Consider the following 17,736-nt stretch of genomic DNA (forward strand, 5'->3'; position numbering starts at 1 on the left):
TTTGTCCATTTTTACAGCCAAAACATTTTTCTTTTCCTCTCGAGCTTTGGCGTAGTGGGCCTTCAACGCCGCTTTATATGTAAGTTTATTTATGGGATCAAAATTTCTCCTCCATAAACGTTCTAGACTTTTACACGCACTTTTGCTTTTCCTTAAAGACTCGGTAAACCAAGGTGCTGAGGCTCTGCCGTGTTTGGCAGCTCGTGTTTTTAACGGGGCTTGTTGCATAGTCCACAGCCAGCCTTCCAGTGAAAGCACGTCATGCTACCATTGGCTGGTATGGGATGGTGGCTAAGTTCAGCAGCTAAAGCCTCCGGTGTTATTTGATCAAAAGGTCTAAAGCTTCTCAACCATTTTTTACACTAGGACTGAGACTTAGCCGGAACCTTGTCTAACCTGAAGGTAAGCAAAAAGTGGTCAGACCAAATAATTGGAAGGGGAACAACAGGTTCTAACCTAGTTGTTGAAAAGATTTGGTCTAGAGTGTGACCCTTATCGTGCGTTGGAAGCGACACATAGAGAGTCATATTGAGGATACCCAGGGATTCACAAAGTTTGATAGACTCTGGATCGGTCGTTTGGTCAAAATGAATGTTGAAATCCCCAATAATCAAGCACTGACTATACTTGGATGCCATAGGTGTGATAGCATGGCCTAGGGACTTCACAAACCTTTCTGCTGGCCCTGGTGGGCAGTAAATTATCTCGCCCGCGATAGACTGGTGAGCAGAAATCGTCAGATGGAAGCCGAGTCCCTCCGCCCCTTCTAACTCTGTCATAGGTAGTAATAGGCAGGAGAGTGGGCTTTTATATATAATTCCCACACACCCGTCTCTACCGCCAGGTCTATCCTTCCTAAGTATCTTATATGCTGAGGGGAGGGCGCTGGCGATGGTCGGGTTTGAGCCCTCATTAAGCCATGTCTCTGTGTCCTCTGTGAGGAGGTCAAAAAGCTGGAGTTCATGCTTTTTAATGGATCTAGTGTTAAGAAGGGTGGCTTTTATCTTATCCGCGGTCCCCGAAACCCCAGGGAGAGGAAAATCTGTAGCACGTTCTATCTTACTTAAGTTACCACCTATATCAAGCTGTGGGTGGGTGCTCCAATTACACTCCTTACAGATGAGTGGTTCTAAGTCTACTGATAGGGAACATTGGGAGCAGCGACTCACGCCACTACCAAGCATCAAAAGTTTATCTCTACTGTATGTTTGTATGGGGTTATAGATACCGGTGCTACCTGGAAATAAATCCGCAGCATAACCGTCGCCGGTCGCCATCAGGTCATGGACAGGCGCAGACGGGCCTGCCTTAGGCGCACCTTCGGGCTCATGCCACTGTTCCCTCACCTGTGGTCTAGTGCACCTTGCTAGAGGGGTGACTGACCTAGGCTATCGGCAGTGGATTGCAGACATGGGACACAGGGATGTGTGTCATGTTGACTCTTCATTTTTCTCTGCACCAGAACATGCAGCCTGCAGTTGCAATGTGCGGGAGTCAGTTCACAGGGCCTCTAAGGGTGGTACAATAGGTGCCGCAGCCTTTAGAGGCCTTCCCTGGTCACCGTGCCATTGGTACTCATTTGTACCTTTTACGAGGGGCTTACCTGTGGCCAGAGGTGCCATTTGGTAGTACAAAGATACAGCTTTGGGAGAGCACACAGGCCCTGGGTACCTGATTGGCAGGCACCCAGGGCATACCAAGTCAAAGTGCATCATGTGTCTGGCAAACTGTGAGGGATAATCATGCAAAACGTGGCACTTTTCTGCACTTCCTAGCTCAGACAGACCACATGCCTCTCAGCTGTTTACAGCACATGAAAGGTAAGAACCCCAATCTTCTTAGGTGGTCCATATCCGTACAGGGAATGGACTTAACAGTGGAATGCTGACCTGGGACTGCCCATGCCAATGCAGATGGCCTTTCCAGGTTCTTCCACTTAGAAGATGAAGACTTTCAAGGGGAAGGTTAGTATCTTCCTCTTTCGTTGGGGGGGTCGGGGTCATGTGAGAAAGTACCTCTTTTGCATGGTTAGCCCCCCACTTTTTGCCTGATTTTGATGTAGTTTCAAATGTGGTGCACAGGGTCCCTGCCATCAAGCTCCCTGATGCCAGTGTTTTTTCCCTGAAACAAACCCCCAATTAGTACTTCTACCTCATGTAAGTCCCTAGTAAATGGCACCCTGGTTATCCAGGGCCTGGGAGCTGAAGAGGGTCCCTTGGGACCCCCCTCCCTGGGACCATGGCACTGTAAGATAGAAAACGACGTTGATATGGCACCCTGCCAGGGTGCCATGAATGCCAGCACTGCCTAACAGCATAGGTAAGTCACCCCTCTAGTAGGCCTCAGAGCCCTAAGGCAGGGTGCACTATACTCTAGGTTAGGGCTTATCTGCATGAGCAGATGTGCCCCTACAATATTGGGCACCATTTCCCAATATTGTAAGTGCCAGTAAAGCCATAGAGAGTACATAGGATGGGAACCCGACAACTCAAGTTCCACACCACCATGATGGCTTTACTGACTATAGGAGTGTTTGGTACCCAGCTACTCCTCTCAAAAAACTCACACTGATTCCAGTGTTAAATTAATTGTACCATGTACCCAGAGGGCATTTAAGAGGTGCCCCCTGAATACATACCAACCCTGGTGTGGCCGGCCACCACCAGACATGTTTCTGAACCCCTGGGTAGAGAGCCCTTGCTTTCTGCAACCAGAAACAATGCACAAGCTGGGCCGAGGTGTCATGTCTCCTCTTCCATGACGGGCCAGTGCTCAAAGAGGGAAGCTTCAAAGGCCTGCTGCCTTTGTAATAGAACCCCCAGCTTTGCAATGCGACCCCCAGCCTTTGCTGCTAGCAGCAGATGGCAGCCCCTGGTTTACACCCCCACTTTGGGCAGGAAAATCTTCAGCAAAATTCAAAAAGTTAGGAGGTGTGCCCACCTCTGCCATCCCCACCATTAAGATGGGGGGAAAATGAGGTGAAGCACAACTTTCACTCCCCGCCATTTTGAAGATGGGGGGACCCCTCCAGTTAGGGCTAGGACTATGCCTCCTCCCATGGAAGAGTGCCATAATTGAGGGTGCAGTCAGCCCAGTTAAGGTGCCCATTCGCCCTACCTGCAACTCCCCAGAAACGCCTCATAAATTTAGTATTTAGGTGGCTTTACCAGACTTGACCCTCAGATCTGCGTCTATTTAAGAAGCAAGAAGATGACCCCGCAGAGAAGACTGTAAATGATGGCTGCCCTAGACCTACCGGCCTGTTTCCAGCATCTGCAAACCTGCGACCTGTCTGACAGTCAATGACCTCTGAAACCCTGGGGGGTCTACTGCCTTCGACAAAGACTCCAATCTCCCACAGACAGCGGATCTGTCCAAGAAGAAACAAACTCCAAGAACAGCCACAAGGAGGACTGGCACTTGTCGCGACTCCCTACTACCAAAAGAACTCCAAGAATCGCCGCAGTTGAAGACCAACACTGGTGTTGACGTGACTCTCTGCTACCAAACAGCTCCTAAAGACCGCAGTGGTAGAGGACCGGCACTTGGGTTGACGTGACCTTACCATGCCAGGAGAAAGCACTGCAACTTGACGACCACCATGACCTTGAGGCATCCTCTCGGCCCCATGACCCGAGTTACCCACAGCTCCGTGCCAGAGAGCCTGTACCCTCCCGCTAGTGGCCCTACCGGTCGCCTCCTGCAGCGCCTGCCCGACCGCGATCTCTCTATGACAATCTGGCGACAGTGGAACCCCATCCAATCTACAGCTGCCGACCACCAGCAACCAAGATGTTAACTGCATTGGCCGCCTGCTGAAACCTCCCCCTCTCATTGACCCAGCAGACTGCGAGGGTAAAGAGCATTACCGGTATTGACTGGCGAAGATACTGAAATCCAAACTGTACATGTGCCCTAGTCCCCCACAACTGTCCCGGCAGTCCGTTTGGGGCTGACTGCCTGAAGACTGGAACTGTAAGTCGTAGACTCAGTTGATACATCCCTCATTTGATTTCTTCCAGAGGATAATCTGGAACTGTCCGAATATTCCATTACAACATGAAAAGTATCTTTATTTGAAATGTACTTACTTTAACTAGAAGGTCTTGGTCTTAAAATAAAATACAAACAAAGTGTAATTTTAATAAAATTGGTTTGGATCTCCTTCTTGAGTCGTGTGCCCATTATTGATCATGTGTGTTCAATAAATATCTTAGACTCATCTGTGTAGGCAGCTCGCCCACACTACCCCTAACCTAATAGAGCAATTTAGGTTTTGCATTGAGCCCTGTACACTTTGGGGAACCCATGGAGTCTGTGCACGCCATTACCACCTAGTGATAATATCAAATACAGAGCCAGCTTCCTACAGGTGGTCAAGGTGGCCTTAGGGGAAAGTAGTCTCCAGGGGCAGGTCATAGACCATTCCGTGATCTCCCTCAGCTGCGAGATAGACTAAGAGGGTGAGCTGGTGATTCATGAGGTTTGGAGTCATCCCTTCCACCAGTTGAGAGTAAATTGGGTCCCAGTCACTTCCCTGAGGGACACCAGGGCTAGCCACACCATAATGGTGGAGAGGATAGTTAGTGCCCTACCTTAGGAATTGCTCTATCAATTCGACAGGGGGTCCTTGTTATTTTCACTGGAGAGGATAGTTTCCCCAGAGCAGTACACCGGCCAGGTTTGTAGGTTAACTCCAGTCCCTGGGCAAGACTTTTTCCGCCCTATGGCCCTGGTATCCCTAGAGTGGGGTGGGAAGGTGACCCAAAGGAGGGTCAGAGTTAGTCTCCAGATGCCCATAGACTACATTCTAGGGAATAAGTTGCCTCCGGTGTCAGGGGAACAAGGAGAAGTGGCCACCATAGGCTCTCAGACAGTTCTGTTTTTTGGGGTTACTACTCCCAAACAGAGGGTACCAGGACACAGATGGAGGTAAAAAGGGGGGAAGAAGGACTCACCCCGGATTCCTGTTCAGCTGAAATGCATAGATCCAGTGTTGAAGGACCAGTGTCAGGATACCGCTGGTGAACTGGTAGGAGGTGGCATGGAAAAAGGGTGCACGGCACTTGGTGCTACTTCCCCCACTCTGAGAAACTACAGAGGACAGAGTCCCCTGGATGGCCTGAGGGCTGGCTCTTGGCACTGACAGCTGTCGGTGGCCTCTGTTGGTTGCTGTCCCTATGGACAGAGTTTTCCTTGGGTTGGGGTCAGAAGTCAGACCCAAGGGGTGAAATGGGCCACATCACTTTGTTGGCCATGGTGGTACTGTCTACCTACTGGGACACCTCTGTGAGCAAATTAAGGTTATGCGCTGCACAGATGAGATTCACAGGTATAGACAGAGGGATCCAACTTGAAGCAGAGAGGAATAGAACTGGAAATTATCCCTTCAGTAGTGCGCCATTTACATGTTTTATCGTCCTAAACAAGGTTGTCTATCAAGTTATTGATTAGGCTACTCTGGCTTTAGGCTGGGGGTTCGTGTTGGAAAATGGCCCTCTCTGAAGGGTCACCCTAAACCTTTTTGCCTCGCTCCTCCTCTTTTTCTGACCTCAATTTTGCTGCCTTTCAGGCTCTGCGCATTTTACCACTACTAACCAGTGCTGAAGTGCACGTGCTCTCTCCCTAAAACATGGTGACATTGGCTCATACCCAATTGGCCTATTTAATTTACTTATACAACCTTAGCAAAGTGCACTACATGTGCCCAGGGCCTGTAAAGTCAATGCTACTAGTGGGTCTGCAAGAAAATAGACACAAAACAGATGTGTGGGAAAAGATCCAAATGATTTTCTGTAGAAAAAACAATCAATTAGTCCCTACATTGGGAACCTAGTCCTCAGACTTGTTACTTAATTCATTAAGCACTCACAAATCTACCCCTGATTGACTTTCACAATGAAACTTTATATATTTTTTTACAAAAACATAAGAAAGATCCAAAGCACATAAAAATAACTCAGTAACAATCAGTAATTACTAATCCCTTCCTACCCATACAATCTAGTGACGGTTGCGAAAAAATACATGCGCAATCCGTATGGGATGTAGTCCAGAACACACCGGGGAGGATTACTTCCAACCTCCACACAGTCCAAACAGTGTGTATCCGAATGTCTTGCATGTGACTTTTAGTTCGTCGGACTCCTCCAATTCATGAGGCCGACGCGTCTCGGGCCACTGAGGCAGGACTCATCAGGACCTGGGCATAAGGAAGACCGCAATGATGTTTTGGTTCACAGAAACAGGCCACCCCACAGCCGGGCAAGAGGCAGCCTCCTTATGTAGTGCTGCACTATGTGTTTCAAAACTGTCTTTAAAATCTAAGTAAAGTCCTTTCTTCCTAAGAAGCGGGCTTACAGATGCTTCTGACCGACAGCCACATTTCTTATCCCAAAGATAACAAGGCTTGAATGCCGTGGAGCGCGAGGACAATCACTGCAGCTCCTGGAAGTGAGCCAGAATACTCGCAGTTGATGCTACGGGCTCTACTTCCTTGTCACTAGTGTGTATGCAGCACTCCTTGTACCAACCACCTAAGTAGCCATCCTGCCATGTCTCAGGTTGGCCATTCTAGGGCCTGTATACAGTTTACTGTAGGCCTGGGCGGTGATCTCCGCTCTGCTCACTGAGTTTCTGGTGTTTTCTGTACTCCCCACTTCGCGTAGTGCAGCAGAGTTTTTTCCCCACTGCTGCTCTGGTAAAATGTTTACCCGAGCAGCAGGAAAACTATCACAAACTGCAGTTCGCACTGCACTCCACCACTCACGTAACTCTGCAGAGTTTTTTTGTAACTTCGTGGAGTCTCGCGTAGCAAAACTCCGCGAACTATGCTCAGGCCTAGTTTATACTGCCACTTCGACTTGTCATTTAAAACTTTTTGCCAAGCCTTAAAGTCCCCTTTTATTACACACATGTCACCCCTAAGGTAGGCCCTAGGTAGCCCACATGACATTGTGCTGTGTAAGTAAAATGTAGGACATGTATTGGTAAATTTGGCATGTCCTGGTAGTGACAAACACCCAAATGAATGTTTTACCAATGTGAAAACTACTCCTCTCCTAAGCTAGCATTGGGAATTACTTAAAATGCCTTTAAGCTTCATTTTCTGATTAGAAAGGAGCAGCTGCATTATGTTTCATATCTCTGGAATGTTAATGAAATTCTTCTACTGGTAATGTTGGATTTAACATTACTGTTTTAGAAATTCCACTTTTAGAAAGCGGACATTTCTCTGCTCTTACTGCTCTGTGTGCCTTGCAGTCTATCTCCAATACACGTCTGGGCTGGCTAAAAGCTACACTTTGTGCATTCCCTCCAGTCAGCCACAAACACAGGAAGGCTAGGTGTGGCTGAGTACACATCTACATACATCTGCATTCTGATGACCTTTCCTGGGCAGGAAGGGGCTAATACTCACACTTCAATAGGCGGTCGCCTGTCCCCACTCAAAGGACTGATTACCCCCCACAAATAGCCTGGAAGACAGAACTGGGTTGAAAGAGATATGTCTGCACTTCAAAGCCACTCTTTGAAGTCTCTCCTACTTCAAAGTCACATTTGGGTACAAGCACTGGGTCTCTGACCCCACCAAATCAGACACTTCTGGATCTACAATTGATCCTCTGTCAGAAGAACTGCTGCTCAAAGTACTCCTTTCTGGACAGCTGACCAGGAAGGTCTGCTTTTCTCTTTTGCTACCCTGCTGCTCTGAGTTTGTTGAAGGAGAACTGAACTATGCCTCTACATCCAAGTATGCTCCAAGGGCTTGTTGGCTTGCCTCCTGTTGCTTGAGGCGCAGGTATATCAAAGTTTCTACCCCTTCTCCTGTGCCTGGTTAACTGGAAGTGACCCCAGACACTTGTATCATGGAAATCAATGCACCTTCTGTTTGTGTGTAGCAGAAATGGCCCATCAACCCAGTTGCAGAAGTAGATTCAGCACATGGCTTTCTGATCTAATGCATCACCTTGACAGCCAAGGCACATCGGAACCTCGCATCCTCATAGTGTGGAGAGAATGACCTACCCACTTGACTGCACGGAGAAACCTGGGGCATCACACCTCGGAACCAACGCGTCTTGGCGTCTCATTGCGGAACTGACTCATCGCCACCACTGTGTGATCAACATAGACGTATCACTCAACTGCGGCCTACATCTCGCAGGATAAAGTACTTTGTTCACTGGGGCTAGTGTGGGTCCTGTAGCTAGCTTGCACTCCATCTTGGACGTCTTGAATTTTTGACTTTGCTGTGGTCCAGCGTGACCTCAAGTAACCCATAAAGCACTATTTGCTTCTAGGTACTATAACTCGTTTTCGTCTATAAATGTATTATCTCCACTTCTGCATATTGGATTTTTGTTGTTTTGGGTTTGTTTTATTTATAACGTCACACTTTATTTTTCTAAACTATTTGTGGATTTTAACTGTGGTACCGTATGAGTTATTGCACAAATACTTCACGCATTACCTTCTAAGTTAAACCTGCCTGCTCTGGGCCAAGCTACTAGATGGTGAGCAGAGGATAATTTAGGTTGTGTTGTGTCTTACGCTGACTAGGATTGTGGTCCCTACTTGGACAGGGTGTATACCTTTGCCAACTAGAGACGCTATTTCTACCAGACCAATATTGGAATAGTGCTTCTGTGAGGGGTAATTCTACCAGTAGGTTCTACTGTGGATTAGTACTTCATTCAAGCGGGGGATTTTTAATTACTACCCAGCTCTAATTCTGCCCCATAGGTGCATGCCACCTTCGCAAATGCCTATTCCGGAAGCAAAACTAAGCACAGAGCAAGATTGCACGATAAACTGACTAAGCTGTGGTATAGGCTGTTGCTAAGCTGTGTTATATGATGTGTGCGCGGCTCTCCATAAGCTGTGGTATATGCTGTTCCTAGGCTATGATAGCTGGGGTATAGGATCTGTGTGATGCTCTCCCTAGCCTGTGGTAGAGACTGACCCTAAACTACAATCTTAGCTGTAGTATAGGATATGTATGAAGCTCTTCCTAAACTGTGGTATAGACTGTCCCTAAGTTGTGATGAGCTGTTGCATAGGATGTGTGTAAGTTTATGTCGTATATGCTGTCCATAGGTGGTGATGTTAGCTGTGGTACAGGATGTGTGTGATGCTCTTGCTGTGGTGTAGGTAAGCTGTAGATAAATAACAATTCACAGCGAGGAGAGATTGTGCTCCTAAGACTCTCAGATTGTTCAGAACAGAGTTAGACTAGAACAGAAAATAGGTGCCCCTGTTAGTCAAAACTTTTATTAAAAAGTGACCCATGTTTTAAATTCTGGCACGTTTCAACTTTTATGGATGCACAGTGTTTGGCAAGGAATGTTTGTTTTAATATCAATGAAATCAGCGGTGAAAACCAGCCCAAAAACTGTCAAAAAAACAGTTCACACACTGACCTGTCAGACCAGGCCTTCGGGCACTTCCTGATTGCTCTATAGGCCAGCCTGACCTTGACTCAGACACATATTTCAGCTGCTGCCTGCTGTTGCAGGCCTTGCCCCTCCTGCCCAGCCTGGCCAAAGAACACACAGCTCAAGTGGCGAAGCGCTGACCTGGCAAATTAAACAAAACTGATGGGGAATGCATTCATTGATGCATTAATGTTATGAAACCTTCAACTGGTTAACGCAATCACTGAGCCCTCGCCTCCACAGACTACATCCTCCTCGGAGACCTGAACTTCCACCTCGAAAACAACAACGACACGAACTCCACCACCCTGATTGACAACCTCGGACTCAGGCAGCTCGTCACAACACCCACCCACTCCGCAGGCCACACGCTTGATCCCATCTTCTCCGCAAGCCCCCACGTCACCTTCAGCCACACCACTGAACTCCACTGGACCAACCATCGCTGCATCAACTTCAACTTCCGGAAACCCACTACACACCACCGCACTCAACAGATCCCCCACTGCAGCTGGAGCAAAATCACCGAAGACAAGCTAAACACCACCCGGAGCCCACCCACCGACACCGCCACCTGCAACCTCAGGCGTTGGATCGACAACTGCGCCAACGCCCTTGCCCCGATCTAGAAACCCTCCAACAGACACACTAACAAGAAAGCCAGCTGGTTTACCGCAGACCTCCAGGCCTCCAAGCAAACCTGTCATACACTAGGGAAGAAATGGCACTGCGAACAGACACCGGACAGCTACGCAGCCCACAAGCACGCCATCCGTAGAAACCATCTCCTCATCAGATCTGCCAAAAAGGCCTCCTTCAAGGATCGACTCGACAACAACGCGCACAACAGCAAAGAGCTCTTCAACATCGTGAAGGAACTCTCCAACCCCAGCTCCAACACTAACGACATCCCACCATCGCAAGACCTGTGCGACTCCCTTGCCACCTTCTTCCATCGCAAGATCGCTGACATCCAGAACAGCTCCAACAACCTGACCGCCCCGACATCCACCGACATCTCAGACCCCGCTGCCACCACCCACATCGATCCCCTGCTCACCTGGAGCCACATAAATGACGACGACCCCATCAAAACCATGAACACCATCCACTCCGGCTCTCCGTCAGACCCATGCCAACACCACATCTTCTTTCTTTTTTTTTGAAACACACTTTATTGGGATTTTCATGTGGGGGTACATCATAATACACATCACATTGAGCATTTTAGTTATTCAGAGAGCACAGGATACAATTCAGGCATTGTGCGCCATCTGTGCCAATTGTGGTGTTGTCTACGAAGCATACCAATAATGTCTCAATACAACTAGGGAGGCCACCAGTTCATCACAGTATTATGCATTACATTCCTAGCCTCTGACCTATTGTGTCCAAGGTGAGCGTTGTCCGCTCAACTGACCCACAACCCCACATCCCACCCGGAACCCACCCTCCGTACCCAACCATGCCACGAAGAAAACAATCATGCCAACACCACATCTTCAAAAAAGCTAGCTCCATCATTGCCCCCCATCTCCGCAAGGCCATCAACATCTCCTTCAAGACCGTGACCTTTCCGGAGAGCTGGAAGCACGCCGAGATCAATGACTTACTCAAGAAACCAAAGGCGGACCCGAGGGACTTCAAGAACTTCTGACCCATCTCCCTGCTCCCGTTCTCGGCGAAGGTCATCGAGAAGCCCGTCAACAGACAGCTGACGTGCTACCTCGAGGAGAACAACATCCTGGACCCATCCCAGTCCAGATTCCGCAGCAACCACAGCTCCGAGACTGCCCTCATCACCGCCACCGATGACATCAGGGCCCTTCTGGACAACGGCGAAACCGTGGCCCTCATCCTCCTGGACCTATCAGCCGCCTTCGACACTGTCTGCCACCGCACCCTACACAAACGCCTTCACAACGCAGGGATCTGAGACAAGGCTCTGGAATGGACCCCCTCCTTCCTCTCTGGCAGAACCCAGAACGTCGGCTTACGAGAAAGTGCCACTCTCATAAGTGCACTGAAACCATGTAAATGTCACACATAAGCGATCTGAAAACTTGGCAGCTTTGGAACGGATGGATGAAAAGTGATAGAAAGAGCTAAATGAGAGAAAATATGGAGGAAGATCAGAGAGACAGCGAAGAGAGAAGATAGAAGAAGGTAAATGGAATGGATGGATGGTAAGAGAGAGAAGGTAGAAGTGTTTGTGCTAGCTTGAACAATTTTGCTGGGTTCTCTTTTTGTTCCCAGTGTGGCCCTGGTTAGGTCACCCAAGTTTTACTACTGCTTCCTCTTTATCTTTCCCACCATTTTCCACCTTTCCTTTTCCCTTTCACTTCTCTGTGGCCCATAAACCTGGTTCAATAGCATTTTAGTTTTCAATTCCTTATTTGTACCCTCTTTTTTTTCTCCTTCTCTTGATTTACTTGATTCTCATAATACTGGGCCATGTCCAAATTTTTGGGCGGGGCAGAGGAATACCATGTACTTTTGGCTACTTTTAATTTCTGTGAAATTTCAGGTAACAAGTTAGCTACAATTTGTCTACAAATAAATGCTGACCTGTATCAGAAATTGTGTCTTGCCCACTATAATCGTGAAATGTCGTTTCAAACCTTGTGAAAAAATCAGGAACCGACTCATCTTTCCGTTGTTTGCAGGCTACCAATTTCGCCCATGATATTTTCTTTGGTGGCACAATCTCTTTCAAATAAGTAATGATGTGACCCGGTTAACGTAATATAAGCTGTGGTGGTTTTCGCCCCGCTTTCCTATCAATATCTGCCGCTTGTAATTGCGCCAGAGTACCACCAAAGGCCGCATGGTCCTGTTTACAAGCCCTAACCAAAAATACCACTTTGTCCTCTTCCATAAGGATAGATCTATGACATCGTGTAGGAGTTGGGGGGTGTACGAACTACAGTCTTTCTATCAAGAACAGGGGTAGCAGCAGAGGCAGCAGGCAATGGAGGATATATTTGAACTACTGGAGGTAACTGGGGAGGCGCCGTCGGGACGGGATTAGCCGCATAAGGAGGCGAGGCTGGTCAACAAAGCATTTCTTCTAATTCTGAATCCTCCTATTCTAAACCCTTAATTCCTGCTTCTTCCTTGGACACATATGCTTTCTGCAATTGAAGTTTTAATCGCCTTTCATCATATTCTACACTTACTTCTTGCATTTTTAATTGCAGCTCTTTAATTTTCAGCACAATAGTCTGCTCTTCAGCTTTCTTCCTATCCTTTTCTTCTTTAATTTGTTTCTGTTTAATATCGTTTTCCATAATCCTAAAGCATCAAACATGCTCTGCCTACTTTTCTTTCTAAAAAGTTGTTCCTCTATATATTGCAATTTATTTAAATCAAAGGTACCATGAAGTGGCCACTGTAAACTAGCATCGGCCTTTGTATATTTGTTCCATAATGCGCTAAATAGTATGGAAGAAATACCATATTTAGTGTACATTTAATAATTTGGAGTGCCTTCTAAAGGCGCGGGCTGTCTTTCTTCCAGGAGATTTCTTTTGTTGCAACAACAACATAATGCACGAAGACTGCTTAAAACAGGCATGTTTACCAAATACTTCTTAACAATAGTGTTAAGAGACTCATACCAAAACTAAAAGATGAGAAAAAATTCTCTCATTTCTCCCATTACCTGCCAAAGGCATTTGCAAATGACTTTTCTAAACTTAAACCTATAAAAGACAACCAATTTGATTTTACCTAGTCGCAGTACTCTAACTCCCACCTGCCAATCCTCGGATCAATAGATCACCTCCAAAATGCCAACCGAAAAAAGCCCCAGTTGAGAAACACAGCCGCCACAAAGGCGAGGTCGATAAGCTGAAAACCACCTTGGCCGCGAGAACAAGTCTCAATCTGCGGGGCCCCCCTTAGTGTTTCTGTCCTGTCGAAACGACCTCCTTCTGGTCCAGCTGTGTCCTTCAATGGGGCCCTACGTTGCCGGCGCCAATTGTAGTAGTGAGATTTTTATCTGTCTCACTGGTGCAGGGGACACCCTTAGTCTACGGATTCAATAAACATGGATCAACACTAGAGTGGGTCAAAACACAATTTTATTATATCTCATGAGATGGCTCCGTCATACAGACACTACAAGTGCCTGAGAGGGAACAAACTACAACAGCTTGTGGTTGGCTTTTTATACAGTCTGGGTACCATAGGAGTTCATCAGAATCCCCTTAGTCATGGTTACATCACACTTTACATAACCCTCTTATGACATTTTTTTACATAACACTTACACAACCCCCTTACACAATGCCTACATGCTGTACTGTAGAATCCTGATAAACCCCTACCCACGTCACTTTCATAGATAGGCAAGGGAGGTTATAGGCGTTGGTGGGCTAACAGACTAGACATCTGTGCACGTAGGCTCTTCGGCAGGGCTGCTTACTCTGACACACGAACGTTATCAGTATGACCAGCGTTCAGTGAACACACAATTTCTGACTTAGAAAGTCCCCGTAGAAACACAAAATGGGGCTGGCAGGCAAAATGGCTTGAAAGTAGAGGCTAAGTTAGCAAAATACAATTTTTACCGTTTAACACTCCAAGAAAGATACCAAGGTTATGAAAGGTAGAGTGGGTGATTGGGTTTGTGTTAAGAAACCAGGTTGTGTTGTGAAAGGTGAGAGTTGATTTTACGATCAAAAGGAAGTGACTGAGATTTTGAAAAGTTTGGTCATGTTGTGTAATGGGAAAGTGTGGCATCTTCATAGGATTACACTTGTACCTTCTGAAGTGTGAAGAAAGATTATGAATTAATTTTATGCTACTATCTACTATGTTTTATGCCTAGTCCTGCCTCGTTGCCTCGTTGCCTTTTTTTCTTTTTTTGCATTTTTACTCTCTTTTTTGCCCTTTTTCCTATTACTTCCTTGTTCCTTTTTCTTCTTCTCGTTTCTCCTTTTTCCCGCTTCTGCCCCGAGGCTCCTCCCCCGCATGTTCTCACTGCCACCCTGCCTCCGAGCTGTCCTGCCCTCCCCCGACCCCTACTTAATGGTGGCTGCTGGGCAACACAGCAATCAGGACCTCAGACGTCCTGGTCAGAATACTGCTCTTCCCCACGCGCAACTCCACCGTAGAGTATATGACCACAGCACTGCTCTAGGCTGATGTTCAAGGCTTCTGTGCCTCCCTCTGCCTTCTGCTTGTCTCGGCTGTCTGCTGACATTCTACACTCTTTAGTCCTGCCTCATTGTTGCCTTTTTCCTTTTCTTGCCATTTTCCTCTCTTTTTTGCCTTTTCCCTATTTCTGCCTTGTTCCTTTTCTCTTCTTGCCTTTTTCCTGCTGTCCCCATGGCCCCTCCCCCAAGGTGTTCCAGCTCCCGCCTCCCAGTTGTCCTGCCCTCCCCCAACCCCTATTTAATGGCGGTCGCTGCGAGGCCACTGGTACGCCAAAGGTGCGCCAAAAGCAGGTCCGTCTGTGCCAGTCCGCGACCCGACAACGATCAGTGCCAGAGAACCTGGTCCTCTGACCCTCCAGTGCTACAGCTCATCAGCCCTTCACGCTCTCAACACAGGCCAAGACAACAACTGCAAGCGGTCCTCACTCATCGACACCCAGGGACCCTTCACCTGCCGACACTGCCGACACTCTGTCGACTTCACCGAGCCCCAGGACCCACCGCAAATGCATCCTCCTTAATGTCTGCTCCCTTCACAGACACGCCACGGAAATCTGGGACCTCCTTGACAGCACCACCCCGACGTCGCCTTCCTCACAGAAACCTAGACGAATGCCACCTCAGGACCAGACATCACGATCGCCATTCCCGAAGCATACAGAATCACCCGGAAAGAGCCACCCCAACCGCCCCGGAAGAGACATTGTCATCGCCCACAAATTCAAACTCCGCTTGAACACCAACACTGATAGGTCCACAGACCGGATAGACCAACCCAAGGCACCCTCATCTACAGATTCCCCGGACCCCACTCACCTTTCTCCGACTCCATCACCGACATCATCACCCATCCAAGCCATCGCCTCCACCGACTACACCTTGCTGGGAGACCTCAACTTCCGCCTTCACAACCTCCAAGACCCCAACTCCACCTCCCTCCTGGACAATCTCCTCAACATCAGACTCAAACAGATCGTACCAGAACCCACACACTCAGCAGGACTCATCCTCGATCCTAACTTCACAGCAGGAAACTCCATCACCTTCAGCCACATCTCCGACCTCCCATGGACAGACCATCGTTGCATATACTTCACCTTCAAGAAAACCACCACCTGCAAACTCTACTCCAGCTCCCGCATAGGAACTGGAACAAGATCTCCGACGACCAGCTCATCTCCTCCCTCAGCAGCTCAACTCCAGCTACCTCAGATGACTACCCAACCACAGCAGCCCGGACCCTGCACAAATGGATCACTGATTGTGCCAACACCATCGCCCACCTCAAGAAGACTACCAACGCACACGCCAAGAGAGTCACCTGGTGCTCTACCAAATTCTGAGAATCCAGACGAACCAGCATATGCTTTGAAAAGATATGGAGGAACACCAAAAGAACAGCTAGCCTTGGCTACTTCAAAGCAGCCACCATCGCCCACCACATGCTCACCAGAAACATAAGGAAGAAAGCCCCCCAGGACAGAATCTCCACCCAGGCTCACAAACACAAGGAACTCTTTAGCATCATCAAAGAGTTCGCCCAACCCAACAGTGAGACAACCAATATCCCCCCTCCCAGGATCTCTCCAACAAATTCAGCTTCTTCCACCATAATATCAAGACCATCTGGGACAACTTTGATGACGACCACCAACACGCAGCACCTACACACCCCACTCCTGACACCCCACAGTCTACACATGACAGCTGGACCGCCCTCACCATCGAAGACACCCTGAAGACCATGAAGTCAACCCACTCCGGGGCACCCACAGACCCCTGCCCCCACCAAATCTACTACATCACCCCAAAGCTTTGACAAATAATCAACCGCTCAATCGAGACAACCTCCTACGCCGACGACTGGAAACACGCTGAGATTAACCCGCTCTTGAAAAATCCCTTGGCGGACCCCACCAACCTCAAAAACTTCAGACCCATCTCCCTACTCTCATATCTGGTTAAAGTCATCGAAAAAGCCGTCAACAGCCAGCTCGCTGCCTTCATTGAAGAAAACAACATCCTCGGCACCTCCCAATCCGGCTCCAGGAAAAACCACTGCACTGAAACCGCCCTCCTTGCTGCAACAGACTACATCCGCTCACTCCCTCCTTGACAGAGGGGATACTGTGGCCCTCACCCTCATGGACCTCTCTGCAGCCTTCTACACAGTCTCTCACCACACCCTAGCCCGCAGACTCCGTGACTCAGGGATCCAGAACAAGGCTCTCAACTGAATCCGCTCATTCCTCTCTGGCGGAACGCAGCGGGTCAGACTCCCACCCTTCCTTTTGGACCCCACACTGATCACCTGCGGAGTTCCCCAAGGATCCTCCATCAGCCCCACCCTGTTCAATGTCTGCATGTTCCCGCTCCCACCCATCATCAGATCCCAGGTATTCAGAATTGTATCCTATGCTGACAACTCCCAACTCATCCTCTCCCTATCCAACGAAGCCAACGTTTCTAAACGCAACTTTCAGGAAGAAATGGAAGCTGTCGACAGGTGGATGAAGGAAAGCTGCCTCCAACTCAACTTGGACAAAACCAAAGTACTCCTCATAGGCCCACACCCCCACGCCTGGAACGACACGTGGTGGCCCACCCTCCCTCGTGAAACCACCCTCTCCAACAGACCACGCACGCCACCTCGGAATCATCCTGTATTTTTGTATTTTGTATTTTACATTTATAAACCGTGCAGCTACCCAACAGGATCTCCCGGCGCTGGACGTGTGTAGGCTGCAACAGCTGAACAGAAATAAAGAAAGAACTACAGAGGAAAAAACAAGGAGGTCAAACAGAGTCACTAAACAACAGTGTCTTAAAATTCTTACGGAAGGCCAACAAGGACTGACAGTTTGTCAAGCGGAAGGGCATTCCAGAGCCTGGGGCCAAGACAAGAGAAAAAGCGACCCCTCATACGGGCCAACTGAAACCTGGAAACTGAAAACAATGAAAGACTTAAAGAGCGTAGTTGTCAAACCGGAACATAGAGTGTGAGTAGGCTTTGAATGTAAGAAGGAGCAAGGCCCCATTTTACGCGAAACATGTAGCAGAGGGACTTAAACTCAATACGCTTACTGACTCGAAGCCAGTGAAGTTGATAGAGTAGAGGAGAAGTGGAGGCAAATCTC

Source organism: Triturus cristatus, chromosome 5_1 (genome assembly GCF_964204655.1).
Source record: "Triturus cristatus chromosome 5_1, aTriCri1.1, whole genome shotgun sequence".
Taxonomy (NCBI): domain Eukaryota; kingdom Metazoa; phylum Chordata; class Amphibia; order Caudata; family Salamandridae; genus Triturus; species Triturus cristatus.